Here is a 9,496-nt window from a genome sequence, read left to right on the forward strand (position 1 = left end):
ATTTACTCCGTTTTTCCAGAATTTATTGAAAAAAGAAATGGAAAATCGGGTAAAGATTGAATATGGCGAGTCAGTGGGAGTCCCGTTTTTCTACTCATTGAAAAAAAATGGAAAATCGGGGTAAAGTAGATTAGATGTGGCAAGTCAATGGAATATATTCGACTTGGAGGATGAGTTACTAGAATTTTCCCTGTTTTTCTATAATTCTAATCAGAGAATGTTTAGAAATACATTTGATGATAAAAATTAACGGTAAAAAACTACGACGTTTCGAAGTCTGCATGACCTCATTATCAAGTAAAATGTTAAAACTGATGTAAAATTGTAGCTCAGAGATTATATACAAATAAAATGTGATAACTTCATTAGAATAATGAGCGTTCATTGTTATTGGTGTCAGATCGTGCAGTATATGTTTAAATAAATACTTTTGCACGTATTGAGTCAGACCAAAGTTAAACACGCAGTCTGACTCAATACGTGCAAAAGTATTTATTTAAACATATACTGCACGATCTGACACCAATAACAATGAACGCTCATTATTCTAATGAAGTTATCACATTTTATTTGTATATAATCTCTGAGCTACAATTTTACATCAGTTTTAACATTTTACTTGATAATGAGGTCATGCAGACTTCGAAACGTCGTAGTTTTCTATAATTCCTTGAAAAAAATTCCAAAATCAGAGCAAGATGGCATAAGGGAACTACGCGTATTATCCGCTTGTAGTATGAATTCTCAGAGTTTACCCCGTTTTTCTAGAATTAATTCATTAAAAAAGGAAAATCAGGAAAGATTTGACATGACAACGTAGGTTATATTCCACTTGCGGTATTAATTCTAAGAATTTACCCCTGTTCTCTAGAGTTCACTTAAAAAAAAATTGGAACATCGAAGCAAAGATGGGATTTGGGAACTTCGGGTATTATCCCCTTGTAGCATGAATTGTCAGAGTTTGTCCTGTTTTTCTGGAATTGATTCATTAAAAAAAAAAGAAATTCGAAAATTGGGGTAAAGATTGGCTATGACAACTTGGGATATACTCCGCTTACGGTATAAATTCTCATAACTTACCGTCCCTTTTTTTTCTTGAGTTCATTGAATTAAAAATAGAAGAGCTGGTTCAAGATTGGATATGGAAACTTAGAATGTATTCTACTTATGGGGTGAGTTTTCAGAATGAACCCCGTTTTTTCAGAATTTATCAGAAAAAACGGAACATCAGGGATGTACCGAATTATAATTCAATCGCTGTGCGTTGGAATATGTTTTTTTTATGACATGAATTGTTGTTTTTTTAGAATTCTCTGAAAATAATAAAAAATCTGGTAAAGATTACACACGACAAGTTGGAATATGTTTCATTTGCAGGATGAATTGTCCGATTTTACCCCATTTTTGGCATATCCCACATGTGGGAGTAATTGTCAGATTTTACCTTATTTGTCTCTAATAAACGAAAAAAAATGGAAAATTAGGGTAAAGATTTGATATGGCAACTAAGGTTATATTCCACTTGCGTGATGAATTGTCAGAACTTATTACGGCTTTCTCGGGACTCGTTGAACAAATAGAAAATCGGGGTAACGATTGGACACGGCAAGTCATGATGTTAACCGATCGAATTGTCACGATTCCCGTTTTTCTACAGTTAATTGAACAAATCGGGGTAAAGATTGGATATGGAAAAGTTATGATATTATCCACTTGTAGGATGAATTGTTGTAGTTAACCCCGTGTTTCTAGAGTTGATCGAGAAAGTGGAAAATTGGGGTGAAGATTGGATTTGGCATGTTAGGATATATTCTAATTGCTAGATAAATTGTCAGAATTTATTGCCTTTTTTCGAGAATTTCCACATTCAGTGAAAAATGGAAAAAGGGGTTAACAATGGATATGTCAAGTTTGGATGTATTGCACATGCAGAGTACGAGCTGTGAAATTGTTTTGATTTTCGAATGCACTCAAAACATGGAAATAGGGATAAACAGATATAATGCAGTTGTACGTTAGATCGCTGGAAGTGCACCCTTAATTCGCGTAAGAAAATTTTGGGTCGGGGGTAGTTGTCGGAAGGCTATCCCAGGGTGAAGTCAATAATTTTAGTCGGTACTTTGTAGGATCCCCTGCACAAAGCCTTAGGATTATTCGACAAATATCACTTAGTTTGAGGAGATTATTTTGCTGGAAAAGAGAATGTAGCCTTCCCCATAAAATATTTATCAGTATGCAAGTTTTGGTGTTATGTTTCACCACTGTGAAGTTCTGATTGTTGAAAAGGGTCTGCATATTATTCACACCCCTGGAATTTAAGTCAATTTAGCGTTAAAAATGTCTTCAGGCAATGAGAAATTTCCCAGAAGTCGCTGTATACACAGATGCATGTGCATACATTGACGGCAAACTATTGATTTATCTTTGCTTGACAAGCAAAGTGAACGTCTTCGTAGAGACTCACGGGTACTATTCACCGCCAGATAAAACATTGTAACAGAATAATTGAAGGGTTCATTGCAAAAGAAGCCCTTGGTGACTTAGGATGAACTACTGTCGTCCCATTCCAACGTGCTGCCTGTTTACTTGTGGGACCGAAGGAGAACTTAACATGACATCAAGAGTCACTTCTCTTCCAAATATTTAATGTCTTCCGATGACATTGACGTACTAATATGGCTGTTCTATTATAAACAAGATCATTAAGCTCACTTAAAAGTAAAAAAAGAAACAATATACATTAAATTTATATCCCTGATAGAGTAGTTTTCCAAGAGATTATGATTTCACATGTTTGAAAAAAAGAGGAATTACTGTGTGACATTGATATATAGGTTGAAAATTTTAAAAGGGATAACTTAAGTATAAGTATGTGTCGCAAAAATGATCTTCTCCCTTTCTTTGTTTCTCTCTTTTCGTTTGCTCCTCCCTTTTTCTTTGTTCTTCTCTTCCTCTTTCCAGCTGCTCTTCCATAACTATTTCTTGTTCCAGCCAGTCCATGTTAATCACATGCTCTTCAAAACATAAGATATGTATCACTTAGTAACATCAATATACGACATTTTACAAAGCTGTTCAGCCCTGAGCCTCTGTGGTCTAACACTTCCTTCAAATCCGTAGACATGGCCGTCCAGTGATGGCCTTTGTCAAAAATATCACCACCAATGTTCGTACTAGAGATACAATAACGTTCACCCTAGAATGTGCACATGAACCATTAGGGAGAGTACCTCTTTCCGTGCCAATATTCTTTGATATGCCTGACACCTAAGTCGCTGACTATTAATTTTTAAGTAATGTTATAAGTGAGAAAACAGTAGTTTGATTGCTTCTCAGGGATGAAATGCACCAGTACTTCACTACGCCAGACACCCTCATCTGAAGTTGTGTGTAATTCATAACAGCCTTGTTCACTGGTTTTATTTCATGATAGGCGATAAACCTCAAAGCAACTTCAAAAACTCCCTTAGAATATTCAATTTAAAAGGGATGATTTCCTGTTGAGTTGTTAGGTTAGCCAAAATTCTGTTCTATTCTGAAAGTATGAGAAACCCTCTCAGGATGGCAGAGAAGAAATTAGTTTATCTCACCACCTGGTCCTCCATCTTGAGCCATGGTAAAAATTGATCAACAATCCTATTTTAAAGAGAACGAGAGAATATGGGTGGTTACCAGTTTGCTCGGCTCCCAGGTATTCAGAGAAAAACATTAGAGGATATGCAGAGGCTAAAGCCACTGTGTATCAAAGCATTCACTTCAATATTATAAAAGTGCAAATTTTTCGTTTTTAGGGCAGATTTATATGATAATATGACTTAATCGCATGCGACAAGCTCAAGGTTACTTCCCACTTTTGCGGGTGTCCTTCGGGGAAAAAATTGTTTGCACACTACAGTAGTTTCACTAAAATCTTAGCAAACTATATATCAGAAGAAAGCTTCATAAATGTTTACGATAAAAATATGTCTCAAGCAACTTTTCTCTCAAGGACGTATCAAGATCCAATATGGCGTGAAATGACCAAAGGGTCTTCTATTGAATTTATTGGATATGGGATGCTGCAGCACGAGCTAATTTGCTGCACTGTCTTATTCACACTTATTACACAACACCTGTGCAAAGCATGTCAATTAAAAGTAACAAATATGGAGAGTGTAGACTACTTTCAATAATTTATAGTGCAAGCAATTTGTTCCTTACCATCATTATTTTGTGTTTACTTTCCATTTACAGACTCAACTGGCTGTAAAAAAGAAAAATTCAAAAAATTTTACCTTTAGTTACTTCTTAAAGTAAGAAACCACAAGACTAAACAACAAGTGTAGAAACTTAGACATACTTAGGCTAAAACTCTGATTCAAAAATAAAAAACTACCCCCCTGCAAAAAAAAATTATACCAGTCTTTGATACCATCCTGTTAATCTCCAATTTTTTTTCACTTTTCTTTGCTTTTATTTTGTAAACACATATCATGCTTCTTCTCAATGGCAAGAGCCTGAGTTTCCAAGAAAACCCAAATAACCAGAAAGAGTATTGGCAAGAAAGATAACCAAATGAGCAGTGGTATAAAACTAGAGCTTGGAGCAATTAACCGACCTGAATGACTGCTACACCCCATTCTTTTTTCCCAGGTCTATGTAAACTATAGTTTGAGCAAAGAATCCAATACCTTGCCAAACATCTACTAGGATGACTCTATTAATAGCGTGCATGATCATCATCTCTTCCTGAGACAGCACTCCTCACTTCAATGTTTTTATTACTACACATATGGAGGCTTTGGTAAGATTGTGGAAAGGAGGGACGACATTTGAGCCGCTAGGAGGGACCAAAATGACAGTGTGGCAGCCATTTATTCCCACTTGGATGGCAAAGTCTGGGGAACCTTCCCCTTGAAATTTAAAAGTTTGGATGTCCAAAAGGGTCCATTTTTGGTTGCTATTTCCCAAATTGGCCAAGAATTATAGCTACTATGAGGGAGAGTATGTGGAGACACGGTGGCCTCATGGTTAGTGCGCTCAACTCTGGATCGATTGGTCTGGGTTTGAGCCCCGGCCGGGACATTGTGTTGTGTTTTTAGGCAAGACACTTTACTCTCACAGTGCCTCTCTCCACCCAGGTGTATAAATGGGTACTGGCAATTTAATGCTAGGGGTAACCCTGCAATGGACTAGCATCCCATCCAGGGGGAGGTAGAAATACTCCTAGTAGCTTCATGCTACAGAAACCGGAGTTAAGCTCCGGCCTAATGGGCCACTAGGCTCGTAAACAGACTTTACTTACTTTGCTATGAGGGAGAGTATTGACATTGAATTAATGAAAAGAGTAGCTTTTACCTATCTGAGTACATAAAACATTATACATAGCAATGTTGTCCCTGTGATGTCTGTGTGGCCCTTGATTGATTTTTAGCTTTGCCTTGCTCAAAAAATGAAATTGTGCTGAGGACAACATTAGATTTTGGGATATGGTGCTTTAGTGTGATTTCTAACACAGAATCTTTAATGCAATTACTGATAGCGAAGGAGTTAATTACCGTATTTATCCATGTATAAGTTGACCCCCATTTTCAAGGTTGAAAATCAGATTTTTCATTATTTCTAGTAAAGAAAAATTCAGACTGACAGAAATTTCCCATATGGTTGATCTCTTATTTCTGAGAATGTATTGAAAACATGGTGAATTAAAAAAAACTGCAGAGCAAAATGTAACCATGTGCTGTGAAGTTTAGTAGCACTTGTTTACATCCCCACGATTCATGATTTAAGCATATACAACCACTTCGATTTACTGGAGAAGTAATTCACCATCTTTTGTAAATCGTTTTGAAAATGAAATCTTCATGCATTTAAATAACCTTTTGAAAGGAGATTTAGTAGACTAAAGGAACACCGAAGAGCTTCGAAGGATTGCTTGATAAAAACATGACCATCTTCGAAACTACACAATATTTAACATAGATGGTCCACGCACGTAACAAACAAGACCACACAAGAAAACAGCATTTGCCAGGTCACTAAGTTACTGTAATCATTCGCTGAAAATGAGAATTCAGCACCGAAGCTGTAAGGAAAATTGTCTGCTCTACAGATCAGAAGATACAACAGAAATCAGCCCCAATAGGTTTCTGTTTAAGCCACATAAAATTTGTTATTTCAAACTTTTTCATCGATGAAGAACACACTGAAAACTGACAAAACTTGAACACAATTAGAACTTGTTTTGTGAACCTGGTTTTCCTAATGAACTTCAGGCAATTGTTATGCTAATTTCTTGGATTGCTTGGGTCAGGTCTTTATCATTCTATGATCTGTGTAAAAGACGAGAGTGATTTTTTGGGCTAATTTTTCCGTCATAAAGAGTCGACTTATACACAGATAAATATGGTGATACTTCAACGATAAATGTAGAGCATGGCAATCAATGAAATGATCAGTGTCTAATCATGAACTAGCTCTTTGTCAGTGACAAGTTTGCAAAATTAATATTGGAGAAGGGTACATTACTTCATACAACAGTTACTGTGAAACCATCATACTGAAAAATATTGCGACTGCTACACTCAACCAGACCTCTTTGTGCATGAAAATCCTAGAACCACTCATAAAAACAAGCAGTAAAGGTCTGAAAAATTTAAACCTTGCATACGTTGTTGTTTTGAGAAATATTGCTTTCTACATGTGCCTTAGCCTAAGAGTAATGGTAAAATGTACAGGTGCCATATTTGTCTGTCAGTGGATTGAATCTATTGGGTGAACACCAAAAAAATAATAATATTGATAATATTGATACAATTAAAATGAGGGTTTAGTATAGGTATGCTGTGGTTCAGTTTCATCCTTAGTTTAATTCTTTTACTTTTAATAGCAGAGGCCAAATTGATGGTGACACATCATCTCATCATAACATACACTCTAGGAGCTACATTTTATCTCTCTTTACACAAAATGCATTTTCATTCATATCATTAACAAAACCAAAGGAAAATTATGCTTATACCAAGGACAAAAATTAATCACAACATTTACCTTTTTATAACTAGTGCATAATTTTCCAAGAAAATGTTTACAATGGAGCTTACTACCTCATTGGCACTTTTGTTTACTTTGCTTTACTGCTGGTTGTCATCCATGCCTGTATGTATGAAATTAAGTAAGGGTGAAAAGATTAGTATTTTCATTGCAAAGATAGTTGCAGCGAGTGTCTCCCCTAATATATGGATCACCAAAGGCTCACAATGAAAGCTAACAAGACCAAGTTCTCGCTAACACATGTAGGAGCAATAATTGCTAATAATAGGCAATAGTCTCTACTGAATTAAGTATTCAATAGTGCATAAATTAGTATTTATTTCATTTCAATATTGAAAACACATAGTTGAAAAAGTATGTAAAGTGTGGTAACATGTAACATGCATATTATTATCATATTCCTTATGATTTAGTTCAAAGGGCTTTATCCTAAATAGATCAAAAGAGAGAAAGTGGCATACGTCAGCCACTGATTTCAATCAAAAAGCACATAATATTAAGTGAAGAGTAATTGTGCTGCAAATCTGTCCTCTTCTAGGCGAGCAAAGAGAATGATTTAATGCATTGTAACCCAACTGGTTCTTGCTGGAGAGCATGGGAGAGAGCACCCTATCCTTTATAAAAGATACCAGATCTTCATTATACGTGTCAACAGTTTGTGAGTTAACTTTCCAGGATATATGATGTTTGACATCAACCATACCAGAGGATGAATTTTTTCGTAGTCCCATACAATTACAATGAATACATATCTTCAATTGTCTCCATAATAACCATCGACGTAGACACTATGAGATTGCTACATGTAACATAATAAATATTATAATGAGGCTGGAAGAAAATCACAAAATTTCTGTCATTGAAACAGGGAGATCTGTCTCGTTTTTTAATTATGTATCATCTACTTTTGCATGTCCCAAACAAAATAATAAAAAAAAAAAATCATCCCTCGACGCAGAAGGATTCGATGAATCCAGGTTAGTAGTTACTCGGACGCTTTATCGGTATACATCTGACAGTATTTAGCCCGAAACTTGAACGCGATCTTTGAAGAATGGTTGTAATATTTAAATTTAACAAAAATACTAGCATGAAGTGCAACCGAAACCTTACCTTACCGTACTAGTTCCGATAGAAAAGCACAACTTCGATCACCAACGCACTCCAAACTAATAAGGGAATCGAAGGCACGAGGCAATGTCAAATAGCCCTTTTTACAGTTCCCGGCGCCATATTGAATGTGTAACCGCGCAAACATGATAGCGAGGTTAGTGTTGAGTCGCGTTGCGAGTTCTAGTGAGAGTTTAGTGAAATGTGGTGGCGCTCTGTCCTTTTCATCGAGATATTTCGACAATGAACGATACTTTCCCAACGCAGGATATTCCTCCTTCTTCTTCGAAAGGAAGAGGAAGACACTGTGCCGCTTTTTGGTTGTGCTAATAGCTATTATGACACAGCAAGCAATCCAACAGGCCTGCATTTCTTCTAGTTTCCGAATGACTTCCAGCAGTGAATCAGATGGTGCAATCTCCTGAATCGCCAGCATGGAAAGGACGGATTCTTCATCACAAAATCAATTTTTTTGTGCTCAGAACATTTCAAAAAAGAAGACATGCGAAAAAACGTGGGCAGGTAGCTGGAAATTGGTGAAAGGTTTATAATGTTTGTACGGTTGTTTTGTTGCTTGGATACCGAAAGAAAATGCCTGCTTTGATTTTCGGTATTGAAGTGTTTATGTTGGGATTTTTGTTTTATTTTGGGGGGGGGGGGGGGGGATTTTTTTCTCCTTATTAAAAAGGTGATATTTATATTTCTTTGTGTACTGTGGTCTTATACGATATCTGTGAACTGAATGGAAAATTATAAAATTGTAATGTACAATTAAAATGTAAAATTATAAATTTATAAAATGATGAGTTTAATTATTATATATATGGGCAGAACCATCTTGATTTAACTGGTCGGTACCGAAAAAACTATGGAAAATGCCTGCTAAAAGGGTCCTGGTAGCAACTGTGACAACTGAAGGAGAGTCATTTGAAGTTGAACAGGAATTATTTCACCAAGAAGTTAAAGCACCTGTGTCAACTGTCAATGCTGCTTCATCTTCACCAGCTCAAATTTAATGCTCAAATTGATTTAGGTGTCATCTTTCCTTACATTAAGAAATATTAACATTAATGTTGTTAGTACTCAGGGAAAAAAAGATGATGTTGGGCTTGTAAAATCAAGATAAGGTACCATTGTACATTGTGTAAATAAGGGAAGTGATTGGCATGACAATAAAACGCGAGTTAAACTGTGTCTTTATGGGAAGGAGCTTCAAAATTCTATTCTTCAAACATAACATTTCGAAGAGCCTATTGACAATAATTAACATTATTATTCACAGGAGAAAAAATAAACAGTTCTGTACAGTCTAAAATAATCCTAGTTGTTGCATATTGAGCAAACTCTTGCAGCA

General features: G+C 35.9%; 1 long non-coding RNA gene across 6 annotated transcripts; it reads right to left on the bottom strand.

The window, feature by feature from the left end:
• Positions 1-2,628: 2,628 nt before the first annotated feature.
• LOC148731653 (uncharacterized) lies at positions 2,629-8,658 on the bottom strand. 6 transcript variants are annotated; one of them, XR_016001463.1, is made up of 5 exons: positions 8,151-8,658; positions 7,086-7,135; positions 4,201-4,243; positions 3,591-3,636; positions 2,629-3,014 (listed from the first exon to the last, which is right to left on the bottom strand). It is a non-coding gene; the product is annotated as an uncharacterized LOC148731653 (long non-coding RNA). The 6 variants fall into 6 exon arrangements; XR_016001466.1 differs by having other exon boundaries at positions 7,030-7,135; XR_016001465.1 differs by having other exon boundaries at positions 3,594-3,636; positions 8,146-8,658.
• Between the last annotated feature and the right edge of the window lie 838 nt (positions 8,659-9,496).

This window comes from Stylophora pistillata, chromosome 5 (genome assembly GCF_964205215.1).
Source record: "Stylophora pistillata chromosome 5, jaStyPist1.2, whole genome shotgun sequence".
Taxonomy (NCBI): domain Eukaryota; kingdom Metazoa; phylum Cnidaria; class Anthozoa; order Scleractinia; family Pocilloporidae; genus Stylophora; species Stylophora pistillata.